Raw genomic sequence first — 14,959 nt, forward strand, 5'->3', positions numbered from 1 at the left:
AGACATTCAGGCAACTAACAGACACATGAGGAAATGCTCGAGATCACTAGCCATTAAAGAAACGCAAATCAAAACTACAATGAGATGCCATCACACCCTGATATTACTGGCACGAATCAGAAAAAAAAAAATAAAATAACAAATATTGGAGAGGTTGCAGGGAGATTGGAATTCTTATGATGTACTCTGCTGGGAATGCAAAATGGCACAACCATTTTGGAAAACGATATGGCACTTCCTTAAAAAGCTAGAAATAGAAATACCATATGATCTAGCAATCCCACTCCTAGGAATATATTCTAGAGATGTAAGAGCTCTCCATGAATAGATATATGCACACCCATGTTCATGGCAGCATTATTCACAATAACAAAAAGATGGAAAAAACCTAAGTGCCCTGAACAGATGAATGGATAAACAAACTATGGTTCATATACACAATGGAATACTACGCAATGATAAAGAACAATGATGAATCTGTGAAATATCTCACAACATGGATGAATCTGGAGGGCATTATGCTGAGTAAAATAAGTCAATCACAAAAGGACAAATACTATATGAGACCACTATTACAAACACACATGAAAATGTTTCCACACAGAAAGAAATAATCTTTGATGGTTACAAGGGAAGGGAAGGATGGGGAGGGGAAAAAACACTAACTAGATAGTAGATAAGTGGTAACGTTAGTGAAGGGTAAGACAACACACAATCCTGGGCAAGTGAGCACCACTTGACCAGGGCAAAGTCATAGAAGCTTCACAGACACATCCAGATGCTCTCAGGGACCAAGATACTGGGCTGATGGCTGGAGACAATGGTCTTGGGGGACATCTAGCTCAACTGGCATAACACAGTTTATAAAGAAAATGTTCTACATCTGACTGTGGTGAGTAGCATCTGGGGTCTTAAAAACCTGAGAGTGCCCATCTAAGATACATCTACTGGTCCCATCCTGGCTGGAGCAAAGGAGTGTGAAGAAAACCAAAGACACAAGGGAAAGATGAGTCCAAAGAATTAACAGACCACAACTACCACAACCTCCGCCGGAGTGAGCCTAGAACGACTAGATAGTGCCTGGTTACCACCACCAACTGCTCTAGCAAGGATCACAATAGACAGTCCTAGGCAAAGCAGGAGAAAAATGTAGAACGAAATTCAAATTTACCAAAAAAAAAAAAAAAAAGATCAAGCTTCCTGATCTGACAGACACTGAAGAAACCCTGAGTGTATGGCCCCCGGACACCCTTTTAAATCAGTACTGAAGTCACTCCAAAGTTCACCCTTCAGCCTAAGATTAGACAGGTCTACAGGGTCAACATCACAAGTGAGGAACATGCTTTGTAGTTCAATCATATATATGAGACCAGTGGGCACACTGGAAACCCTGGTGGTGTAGTGGTTAAGAACTATGGCTGCTAACCAAAAGGTCGGCAGTTTGAATCCACCAAGCACTCCTTGGAAACCATATGGGGCAATTCTACTCTGTCCTTTAGGGTCACTATGAGTTGGAATCGACTCGATGGCAACGGGGTTGGTATTTTTTAATGGGCACTGCAGCCCAAAAGCAAAGACGAGAAGGCAGGAAGGGACAGGAAAACTGGACAAATGGAAACACAGAACGCAGGTGGTGAAGGGGAGAGTGTTAACACACTGCAGAGTTGGCAAACAATGTCACAAAATAATTTGGGTATTAACTGTTTAATGAGAAAAGAATTTACGCTGCAAACTTTCACCTAAAGCAAATACAAAAAGAAAGAAAGAAAATCCCTTTGCCCTACTCATCTTGCTGAGGCAAGAAAATAAAGGATTAATATCCAAGAAGGAAAAAGAAAATATTTATTATTTATTCATCTTCTCTAGAATTTATATACACCATCTTTTCCTTATGAAGGTCCCTACAGTATCACTGCTTATAATTACTAACAGCTACATAATAATCCACCTAGTAAATATACAATATTTTGCTAACCATTTCTGTGGTTAGATGTTTAGACAACTTTAAAATTCTTCCATATTATAAATAACATTGTGATGAACATCTTTAGGCATAAAATTGACTGTATTTTGGGTTATTTCCTTAGGATTGTTCCCAAAAGTGGATCTGTCAGTTCAAAGTTATGAACATTTTTATTATGTCTAATATATATTGTAAAATCCATGATGAATTCTTAAATACCTTGTAGCTCTACGATATTATAATTTTACTGCTAAGAAATGAAATTTCCTTATATTAAATTTTTTTAGGCAGGCAGGATAGTGTAATTGTTAAGAAAGCAGACTCTAGAATCAGACTGCCTGGGCTCAAACTCCAATTACATAATTTGCTAGCTGTATGGTCTTAAACAAGCTACTTTACCTTTTTGAGACAATATACATAAAGCATAGGTCTGGCACACAGTGAGAGCCCAATAAATGTTAATCATTGTTATTACCTTTGTTGTTGTTGTTAGGTGTCACTGAGTTGGTTCTAACTCATAGCAACCCCGTGGAGAATAGAACGAAACACTGCCCCATCCTTACAATCGCTGTTATGCTTGAGCCTATTGTTGTAGCCACTGTGTCAATCTATCTGCTTAAGGGTCTTCCTCTTTTTCGCTGACCCTCTACTTTACCGAGCATGATGTCCTTCTCCAGGGACTGGTCCCTCCTGATAACGTGTCCAAAGTATGTGAGACAAAGTCTCACCATCCTCGCTTCTAAAAGAGCATTTTGGCTGTACTTCTTCCAGGATGAATCTGTGCATTCTTCTGGGAGTCCATGGTATATTCAATATTCTTCACCAACACCACAATTCAAAGGCATCAATTCTTCTTTGGTCTTCCTTATTCATTGTCCAGCTTTCCCATGCATATGAGGCAACTGAAAACACCAAGTCTTGGGTCAGGAGCACCTTAGTCCTTAAAGTGATATCCTTGCCTTTTAACACTTTAAAGAGGTCTTTTTGCAGCAGATTTGCCCAATACATTCTTTGATTTCTTGACTGCTGCTTCCATGGGTGTTGATTGTGGACCCAAGTAAAACGAAATCCCTTACAACTTCAATCTCTTCTTCGTTTATCAAGATGTTGATTATTGGTCCAGTTGTGAGGATTTTTGTTTTCTATGTGTTGAGTTGTAAAGGCTGTGGTCTTTGATCTTCATCAGTTAAGTGCTTCAAGTCCTCTTCACTTTCAGCAAGCAAGGTTCTGTCATCTGCATACCACAGGTTATTAATGAGTCTTCCTCCAAACCTGATGCCTTGTTCTTCTTTATATAACCAAGCTTCTTGGATTAGTTGCTCAACATAGAGATTGAGCAAGTATGGTGAAAGGATACAACCCTGACACACATGTTTCCTGACTTTAAACCATGCAGTAACCCCTTGTTCTATTCAAACAACTGCCTCTTGGTCTAAACACAGGTTCCTCATGAGTACATTTAAGTGTGCTGGAATTCCTACTCTTCACAATGTTATCCATGATTTGTTATGATCCACACAGTCTAATGCCTTTGTACAGTCAATAAAACACAGGTAAATATCTTTCAGGTAGTCCGTGCTTTCAGCCATGATCCATCTGACGTCAGCAATGATATCCCTCATTCCACATCCTCTTCTGGCTTGAATTTCTGGAAGCTCCCTATTGACGTACTGCTGCAACTGCTTTTGAATGATCTTCAGCAAAATTTTACTTGTGCGTGATATTAATATTAACAAATGCAGTGCTAACTAATGTTAACAGTACTCACTCATCTATGCCAAGAAATTTGGAAAACTGTAACCTGGCCAATCAACTGGAAGAAATCCATATCTGTATACATTCCAAAGAAAAGTGATCCAAGAGAATGTGAAAATTATTACCTCTAGATTACCAAAGACAAGATAAATTTATAATTTGAAACGCCAAGAACTGTCCTCAAATAATACAGTATGAATAAACATAAAACAAATGACCTAACAGTCCTCCTGTGATGGCAGTGGGTACCTAGAACACAAGTAAGCAGGTTCATTTACTGCGATACTATTAACATTACTGTGGTTATTAACGACATGCAACTAAAAATAAACACCATTTTATTAAGTGCCTATTATCTTTAGAAACTTTACATATGCTTTCTAATCTAATCCTCACAACAACCCTCTATGGTGGCAACAGTAATCATCATCATTATCATCAGGGGAGGATTAACCAGTAAGCAAGGTATGCACAAGCTTATAGTAAGCAGGTACGAACATCCTTAATTGTGTTTACTTTCTAATCTGTAGTGCACAGTTTCACATGAATTTCACCAAAGATGTGGTAAGCAGCAGGTGAAACTGCACTACGGATTCGTAAGTAAATACAAGTAAACCTGTGCATACCTTGCTTATGGAATAATCTGTCCCTGATTAATCAATAGCAAATTATTCATCATCATCATAGCTTATATTTACCAAGTACATATAATGTATTATACTTGGCTATAGGTATTAATTTATTAATCATTATAAAACCCTATGAATAAGGCCTTTCATTTTATTACCCTCACTTTACAGGCAAGATAGTCGGTACCCAAAGATTAAATGACTTTTCCAAAGTTACATAGCTAACAAGGTAGATCTTATTAGGTAGATTTTATTATCCCCATTTTATAGAGAAGAAAATTGGAACTATAAAAATTGCCTATAAACCTAAGTAACTGCAGCAGGCTTTAAGCCAACACCTGTTGGACTCTCAAGCTCACATTCTTTTATTCTGCCATTCTGCCACCTTTATGTGGATTATCGATTGTTGTTGTCAGTGGCCTGTGAGTAGACTGTCGCTCATGGTGACCCCATGTGTGCAGGGCAGAACTGCTCCAGAGTGTCTTCAAAGCGGTGACCTTTCAGAAGGAGACTGTCGGGCCTGTCTTCCCAAGCACTTCTGGATGTGTTTGAACCACCAAACTTTTGGCTAGTAGTTGAACACTTAACCATTTGCACTCCCCAGGGACTCTGGATTAGCAACAGCAAATGTTTAATTTAAGGCTAGTTTTCTTCATTCTTAGGTTGACTTCCTTTGCCAAAAGCCAAGGAACACTGGGAACGGCCTCATTTTAACATGGACTTCTCTGAAAAGAATATAATTGGGAAGGCAAGCCTAATGCACAAGACCCATCTATTGAAATGTATCCCTTACAATGACGTACCATGGATTATCTTTCCTGAGGAGTTATCTGTTGCAACCCTTTAGCAAGCATACCTGATAGAGTTTCTAAGGTCTACCTTTCAAATGATCTGCAGGTGCTTCTGGCAGCACCTCTTCAAAAGATTTTTCAAATGGATGCTAAAAAGAGGGTCTTCTCTGCCTTTCCCCCTGCCACAGAAAGTCCTCAAAATTCTCACCAATGAGAGGAACAAAGCTGCTTTAAGCTTCTTGAAACACCTTGAAAACAGTCACATTTGCCAAGGGACCGAACTCATAGGAATAAACCCAGATTGGAGTCTTAATTCATGAATGACCTGATTATTTAATCTTGGATAAATTAAATCCCTTCTCTGTGCCTCTACTTCTTCAGTAAAATGAGCCATTGGAGTAGAGAGTTTTAAAGATCCACTAGAGCTCTGATTCAAGGATGAACATGCAAGTGGGTTTGTAGCAGTGAAATTCCAGGAGGACAATAGTTGTGTGAAAGTCCAAAGCCCAAAACAGGTTTGCGACCACTAAGTGAAAGCCGAAAGGTCTAGTTTAACTTTAGCAGTGAGGGAAGGGTTTACCTGCTCTGGAAGTCTGGTTTAAGAATGTGGGTCCTTTGAGAAACTACTTAATACGGAGCTGAGAGATTTGGTGAAGTGAGAGATGTAGGTAGTGGTAAAAGGAATAGATCTTCTCCACCTTTGCAGAATAGAGCAAAGCAGCATCCAGAGTCCTCTCCCTCCTATTTTCTCCCTGCTCCCGCCCAGACTAAAAGACAGTAGCAAAGATAGGATCCTGCTGCCACCTTGTGGCAAATTGGGTGGCCTAGAAAAGAACGGCTTACTTGGTCTAGGTCTCACAGTCCAAACTGCCCAAGGAAACCACATCCTCCTCCTCCTCCTCCTCCTCCTCCTCCTTTACACCTGCAGAGAGCTTGATAACTCACAAAACACTTTCAACTCTGTTATCTCATTTCATTCTCAAGACAACTCTCTGGGAGTAGCAGGACAGGAGGTGTGACTCCATCTTATCGTGGGAATGAATAACTACGCTCAGAAGGACTGGATGATTGGCCTACAGTTATAGTTAGTAACTGGCAGTCAGGAGTCACCTCTAAATCAGGTGACTCATTCACTTTACTATGTAAGGAATGGGGTGAAACTGAGATTTAGGTATGCTCCAGACTTAGAAATTTGGAGGGAGTCTTAAGACAAGGAAAGCTCAATTTCTTCTGCAGATTCAACTGGCCACAGCCCATAGCCAGGCTACATAGCTATAGAAAAAGGCATCCAGATAAGCCTGGATTCCCGCCTTCCTTCCTGGTTTGCACATTCTTGGTTAACATCATAGGCCTCTCCAGCTGTTCTCCCTCCTTCTGCTCCCAACCCCAACCTACCCATCGGGACTCAAGACTTATTTATAGCTAGATGCTGAACACCAAATGGATCCCAGCCAAGGGACCCACAACATCTAGAAACCAGCAGTAACTACTGTGAGAGCTGCTCTGTCCCTGGATTACACCTCATAATATTTGTGGCTCAGCCCAAATTTTCTTACAAGTTTTGGTGCAAAATCCAGTTGGCTAGTCCCATAATGATGTCATGCCCACTAAAACCTGGGAGGGGGGCAATTCTGGGGTTACAAAATTTACCAACTGGCAAATAAGAATGGCCTAAGAATTAATCTGAGTTGCCAGTGTCTCCAGGGCAACTGTAACTTCTTAGGTACAGAAACACAATGTTCAAAGAGGGCCTGAAAGGTCTTTTAGAACTTACTCCTGGCTCTAGACAAGATTCCACCTAAATTACCCTTGACCAGAATATACATGGTGAAGAGTTCTCAAAGACATTTCTTCCCACCCCCACCCCCCACTACCTGCCCTCTCCACCCTCTACCAAAGGTCACTTTTAGCCAGTCCAGCTGCCTAAATTTCTACCACCATAGTATTTTATTTTCATTTGTTCATTCATTCACAAAATGAGTTGGATACTACGGGGGCTATAGATGATGAACAAGAAATAATCCCTTTGATCAAGACTTTCCAACCTAGTGGTAAACAGAGGGGAAAAAAAAAAGAAAAAAACACAAAAATTATATGTGAGACATAAGTATTAAGGGCTTTGGGGTTAAGAGGAGGAAAAAAAAGATTCCTCTGGCTTGGGGATTGGGAAATTGGGACAGGAAGTAGATGAAAAACAACTTCATGCATGTACAACACATAAAACCCTTTACAAACTTTCCTTGCCTTTTCTCCTGCTACTACCCTGCTCTCACCCTACCACATCCTGAACATAAATTTTCTTCAGTAGTTTAAGTATTAAGGCTTCTGAATCGGATAAATTTTGGTTCTAATTCCAGTTCTGTCACATTAGACAACCTGGGGCAAGTTACAGAAGCTCCCCAAGGCAGTTTCCTGATTTGTAAAGTGGAGATATTAATAATATCCATTTTAAAAGGCTGTTGTGAGAATCAAGTAATGTGTATGTAATGGCATATATGTAAAGCACCTAGCTTTGTGCTTGACACATAGTAAACAGTAAATAGCAACTGAGATTATTGCTAATTACCCTGTGCCTTTGATCATGTTGTTTTTCTTCATCAGATTCTTTCCACCTTCTCAAACTCTTCCACTCCTATTTCTCCTTCAGACCTGTCACAAGAGTCTCTTTTCTTAAGGGCCCCAGGTCCTGCTAGCTGGTCCCCACTGAGTGCTCAAAACCGTTGTTCATACTTCCTTTATTATATTTGTCTGACATCAACTTCTGTTTGTAAGTCTGTCTTCCAGGTCTGTGACGCTCCAGAGAGCAGAAACCAGGTCTTACTCATTCTGCCCCAGCACCTAGCACAGTATATGACTCATAGTATATGACTCACTAGAGAAACGACTGTGAAATAATTAAGACTGTTTTTGAGCAGGGCCTTAAAGAATTAAACAGTAATGAAAGCATATCTCTGGATGTCCTTTTAAACATGAATGTAAACCTATTAATGTCGTACATTAATCCATTGGGATCCACTAGAATCAATTAGCAAGGATTAGCCTTTAAAATGAGCAGATGGACTGGACAAAAGTTGGTCAAAATTTAATTAGTGGAGGTTGTTGGTGGACGGATGGATGAATGGATGGAGCCTGGAGCCGAGGCAGCGCCTCATGAAACAGGTGCAGGCCTTCGTGTCTTGGGAGTATCGGTAGGTGAAAGAACAGAATTGCTTTAAAAGGAAGTAACAGATTCAAATATAGAAAAAAGAGTAAGGCAAAAAGTCAAACATCACAATTTTTCCAAGCTGGGCCTAAGCAGAGGGCAACACAACTAGTCAGGTAGAAGGTCATCACGTAGTCTAAAAAGGTCAGTCTATAAGTTTTCGTTTTCTGCCTGCTTATCACAAAACCATACTCTTTACTTCTGTGGAGAAGCAATCCTGTCTTTCATTACAATAGAAAAGAGCTCTCCAGAGTCTCTTAAAGTGCTTGGAAAGAAATTTCAGCCTTTGTTTCTTCAAATATTTGTCTAGTTTTCCATGCTTCTCAAACTCCACTTACATGTATGTTAGGTCACTTGATGTTGTCCCACAGCTCACTGATGCTCTGTTAATTTTTTTCAGTCTTTTCTCTGTGCTTTATTATGGGTAGTTTCTATTGTTATTGCTTCAAGAGTATTCATTTTTCTTCTACTGTATCTAAGATGCTATTAATCTCATCCAATGTACTTTTCATCTCAAATAATGTATTTTTCATCTCTAGAAGTTGGATTTAGGTCTTTTTTTTATGTCTTCCGTTTCCCTCCCTGTTATGCTTTCCTCTACCTTTTAAATATACAAAGAATATTTATAATAGCTATTTTAATATGTTTGTCTACTAATTCTATCATGCGTGTCATTGCTGGTTCTGTTTTTATTAGTAGAATTTTCTCCATGTTATAGGTTGTATTCTCCTTTCCTTTGCATGTCTGATAATTCTTCATTGGACACCAGACATTGTGAATTTGGGTGCTCGATTTTTTTTTTCCTTTTCTTTTTTCCTGTTGCATTCCATTAAATATTTTGGGACTTTTTTTCTGGGATGCAGGTAAGATACATAGAAACAGTTTGATCTGCTTGATGCTTACTTTTAGGCTTTTTTAGGCAGGTCTAGAATTGCTACTGAGGTACCATCCTTCTTAGGGCTCTACTCTAATCAGGCTTTCCACTCTGGCTAGTGGGTACCCAAACTGTTCTCAGCCCTATGGGAAGTCCAGTGATTGTTCCTTCTGCTCCTTTCCAGTGATTCTTTCCCAGCCTCAGTAGTTTCCTTACAAACATATGCTGATCAGTACTCAGTCAAAGAACTGAAAAGACACCCTCTCCAGAACTTCAGTTCTTTCTGTGTGCAGTTCTCTCTGACCTGCAATTCCAGTTACCTTGGCCTTCCCAAACTCCAAACTACCTCAACTCATTAAGACCACTGGGCTTTATTTGGGCTCCCTCTCCCTGCACTGCAGCCTAGAAACTTTCTCCAGGCAGTAATCTGGGGCACCCACAGGACTCATCTTATTTATTTCCTTTCTCTTAGGATTGCAGTCCTGTGCTGCTTGTTGCCCAATGTCTGAAAACCATTGTTTCCTGTATCTTATTAGGTGTTTTACTTTTTTAAGATGGGAGAGCAAATCCTATTCCTGATATTTCATCATAGCTGGAAATGAAAAGTCTTGAAACCCTTAATAAATTAATGTATCTAGCTAGGCACTGGCACTCCAGTGGCACAGTGGTTAAGAGCTCAGCTCCTAACCAAAAGGTTGGCAGTTTGAATCCACCAGCCACTCTCTGGAAACCCTATGGGGTGGTTCTACTCTGTGCTACAGGATTGCTATGAGTCAGAATCAACCCAATGGTAACTGCTTTATTTGTCTGTTTGTTTAGCTAGGCATTAGGCATCAATGATTGCTAGTATCATAAAAAACAGAGATAATCAGACATTATATGCCTTCTGATGGAGAAACACAACTTAACCTGTGAAGCAGTCTTGCAAAAAAATTAAACCTGAATGTGATCAGGTTTCTAGATCCAACTACACAGGAAATACATAAGACAGGAACATCTTAAACTAATAAGATGTTATAATCAAGAAATCCAAACTACAAGGCAACTCGAGGACAAACAACTAGTTTCTTCAAATAAATTACAAGAACAATATGGAAGGAAAGCTACAGATTAAGAGACTTAAAAGCTATATCAATCTACTGTAATGTCTGGAACTTACCTGGATCCTGATTCAAGCAAAAAAAAAAAAGCTGTAAGAAAAAATTATGGCATTTATGAGACAATTGGGAATTTGAACACAGGCTGTATAGTAAATACATTAAGGAATTTTTATTAATTTTAAGTGTGATAATGATTTTATTACTATATTAAAAAGGATCATTTCTAGAGAGACATTTTGATATATTATAGATAAAATAATAAAATGTTTAGTGTTTCCTTCAAAATAATATGGTAGGTGGGCAAGTGATGGGGTATATATGAAATAATACTGGCCACTAATACATAATTGTGAAAACTGGGCTTTTGAAATTTTCTGTTATAAGAAGTTAAGAATTTTTGTTAAGGGTCATAAAATTGACATGTGGTTCTAAATCTGGCTCTGACACCACTGTATTATATGCCTATGGACCAATCACTCTGTTTAAGCCTAATTTTCTCTATAAAGCTTCCGATTCTTCATCTGTAAAATCTGATGAAAACAGCAGCTAACTTTTAGGACTACTTCATGGATTAAATTGGGTGATGTATGCTAAAACCCTCATCAAAGTGAACATTTAATAAATATTATTATTACATCTTGTTGAAGTAAAACCAAAAGAATGATGAAATACGAAAAGAATATATATATATTTTTTTTAAGTGAAAGGCCTCTACAGTTTATTGATCCTCATATCCTTTCCTTCCTCCACATCTCTTTTCTTTAGGATAAAGGCAAAAAAAAAAAAAAAAAAAAAATTCTGAAACTTCCCTTCTAAAATTCTCTGAAACAATGTGCCCAATACCACAAGCCAGAAGAGAAAGAGCTTGGCTCTCCTTCCCAGTGAAAGTCATGCTATGGGTCTGGAAAACCAGGCGCCACTTTGGTCATTTTCAGAATATAGTATGCAGCTGTTCTGTTGGTATGCCACACATCCTGAGGTTGCTCCCAAGGGCTAAAAACAGAGCTCAGGCAATCAGATTAGTGCAGCCAAGCTTAGTCTCCTTCAAGGTGGCCCCATTTCAAATAAAATGACCACTCTTTACGTACCCTTTTTCTAACTAAGAGAGTGGTCTTCTCCATCAGACTGGGAGCTCCTTGAGAGCAAGAACTGCTCCTACCAAAACACTTAGAACAGAGGAGGCACTTAACAAAGTTTATTGAATGAAGGAGTTAACTTTTTCTTTTGTTTTATTTTACATTATTTGGGGTGGGGTGGGGTGGGATTGGGGAAGGAACATTCATAGGTACACAAAGATCCAAGAGTTGGGGGATTTGTCTAGTAATGTTAGAGTACAAACTTGTTCACAACTCCAATTTATTTCTTCTCCTTTTTATAACTTATGCTCCACACTCACGAACTATTTACAGTTCCCCAAATATGCCTGAATAATCTTTCTTCTGTGTTTGTGTTCATTCTATCCCATCTTCCCATTAATGTCAATCCCTGAATCTCTCACTCTCATGCTCTCTCTCTTGCTCACACACACACACTCTCTGTTTATACATCCTTGAAGATTTGGTCCCAGCGCTTCCTCCTCCATAAAGCTTTTTTCAACCACTATGGCTAATAATTTCTTTTATGGCTAAAGTTGCAACATTGAAGTATTCTACAGGGAAAATACTGAACGACGCAGGAAGCATTAAGATGGAAGAAATACACAAAGTCACTGTACTGAAAAGAACTGGTCGATGTTCAACCATTTTAGGAGGTAGCATATAATCAAGAACTGATGGTACTGAAGAAAGAAGTCCAAGCTGCACTGAAGAGAACGGTGAAAAACAAAGCTCCAGGAGTTGATGGAATACCAACTGAGATGTTTCAACAAACAGATGCAGTGCTGGAGGTGCTCACTCCTTTGTGCCAAGAAATTTGGAAGACAGATTACTGGCCAACCAACTGTAAGAGATCCATATTTGTGCCCTTTCCAAAGAAAGGTTATCCAACAGAATGTGGAATTTATCAAATAGTATCATTAATATCACACACAAGTAAAATTTTGCTGAAGATCATTCAAAAGCGGCTGCAGCAGTATATCAACAGGGAACTGCCAGAAATTCAAGCCGGATTCAGAAGAGGATGTGGAACCAGAGATATCATCGCTGATGTCAGACAGATCCTGGCTGAAAGCGGAGAATACCAGGAAGATGTTTACCTGCGCTTTATTGACTATGCAAAGGCATTCAACCGTGTGGATCATAACAAATTATGGATAACATTGTGAAGAATGGGAATTTCAGAACAATTAATTGTGTTCATGAGGAACCTGTACATAGATCAAGAGACAGTCGTTCAAATAGAACAAGGAGATACTATGTGGTTTAAAGGTAGGAAAAGTGTGTGTCAGGGTTGTATCCTTTCACCATATTTATTCAATCTGTATGCTGAGCAAATAATCCAAGAAGCTGGACTATATGAAGAAGAACAGGGCATAGGGATTGGAGGAAAACTCATTAACAGCTTGCCATATGCAGATGACACAACCTTGCTTGCTGAAGCTGAAGAGGACTTGAAGCACTTACTGATGAAGATCAAACACTATAGCATTCAGTATGGGCTACATGTCAACATAAAGAAAACAAAAATCCTCACAACTGGACCAACAAGTAACATCATGATAAATGGAGAAAATATTGAAGTTGTCAAAGATTTCATTTTATTTGGATCCACAGTCAATAGTCATGGAAGTAGCCGTCAAGAAACCAAACAATGTCTTTTACAGCATATTTGCATTAGGCAAATATGCTGTAAAAGACCTCTTTAAAGTGTTAAAAAGCAAACATGTCACCTTGAACACTAAGGTTCGCCTTACCCAAACCATGATGTTTTCAATCACTTCATATGCATGTGAAAGCTGGACAATGAATAAAGAAGACATAAGAAGAATTGATGCCTTCAAATTATTGATGTTGGCAAAGAATATCGAATATACCATGGACTGCTAGAATAATGAACAGATCCGTTTTGGAAGAAGTACAGCCACGATGTTCCTTAGAAGCAAGGACAGCAAGACTTCGTCTCATATACTTTGGACATGTTATCAGGAGGGATCAGCAGTCCCTGGAGAAAGACATCATGCTTGGTAAAGTAGAGGGTCAACAAAAAAGAGGAAGACCCTCAATGAGAGGGATTGACACAGTGGCTGTAACAATGGGCTCGAGCATAAACAACAATTGTGAGGATGGTGCAGGATGGGGCAGTGTTCATTCTGTTGTACATAGGGTCGCTATGAGTTGGAACTGACTTGAAGGCAACTAACAACAACAACAACAAGGGCAGGAGGGAAGGGGAAATGGGACGTTACTGGTGATGGAAATATTGCACTGATTAAGGGTAGGGTTGCACAGACAATTATTATAATTGCTGTCGATAAGTTGTACACCTGTAAAAAGTTGAATTGGCACAAGTTGTGTGACAGATACATTTAAAATGACGACAAAAAAAAAGTAGCTGCTGAAGCTGCTTATGCACAATCAAAATCCTCATGCGATTTGGTTCCTTTGTTTGGAGGTTTAGGGCCATTGTTTCATGGGACATCACAGTTAACTGGCCTAATAAGATGTTTAGTACCTCTGTTCTACCTCCTATTTTGCTGTGCAGTGTGTCGGTCTTAAAAGCTTGCAAGTGGCCATCCAAGGTACAATAATTGGTCTCTATTTGCCTGGAGCAACAGAGGAAGAAGAAGAGTCAGGAACAGAAGGAGGATATGGAATGTGTAGCTAACTGCCTCCATAAACAACTGCCTCCTTTGCCATGAGACCAGAAGAACTTGATGGTGGCCGGCTACCATTACTGAACATCTTGATCAAAGATTCTATAGAAGAATTCTGATCAAAGGGAGAAAATGCACAGCAGAATTTCAAATTCTCATAAACTCCAGACTTTCTGGAGCCGTGGAGGCTGGATGAACCCCTGAAACTATTGCCCTGAGATAATCTTTAAAACTTAAACCAAAAATATCCCCTGAAATCTTAAAACCGAATAATAGTTTAGCTTAACTAGTAAAAAAAATCCCTTGAGCATTACGCTCTTTTAAGAACTATCTATATGGGATCAAGTTGATAACAGCAACTCATAAGATTAGACAGGAACCTTAGGGGGCAGTGAATTTACATTAATGAGCCAGGAACAACTCAGAAAAGGAGAATGAATATACAACTCAAAGAATGTAATCAATGTCACTAAATAATACATGCAGAAACTGTTGAACTGGTATATTTTTTGCTGTGTATGTTCTTAAGAACAACAACAAAATAAATAAAAACTTTTTAAAAAATCATCTGTATGAGACCAAATGGTCAACAACTGCTCTGAAGCAAAGATGAAAGGGTAGGCAACAAGGAAACCAGATCGCTGGAAACAAAACATCCAGAAGGGAATTAAGGACAATGTTAACACATTGTGAAAAATGTAACCAATGTTTCTGAACAATTAAAAAAAAAAAAAACCTTTATCAGATACCTAGTTCCCTCAGATTTTCTCCTAATATGTAGACTGTTGCTATACTTCGTTAATAAAGTACTTTGATGCACAACATTTTTTTTTGTTTTGATGAGGTCCAATTTATGTTTGTTTTTTTTTTTCTTTTGCTGCTTGTGTTTTTGGT

This window comes from Loxodonta africana, chromosome 2, assembly GCF_030014295.1.
Source record: "Loxodonta africana isolate mLoxAfr1 chromosome 2, mLoxAfr1.hap2, whole genome shotgun sequence".
Taxonomy (NCBI): Eukaryota; Metazoa; Chordata; class Mammalia; order Proboscidea; family Elephantidae; genus Loxodonta; species Loxodonta africana.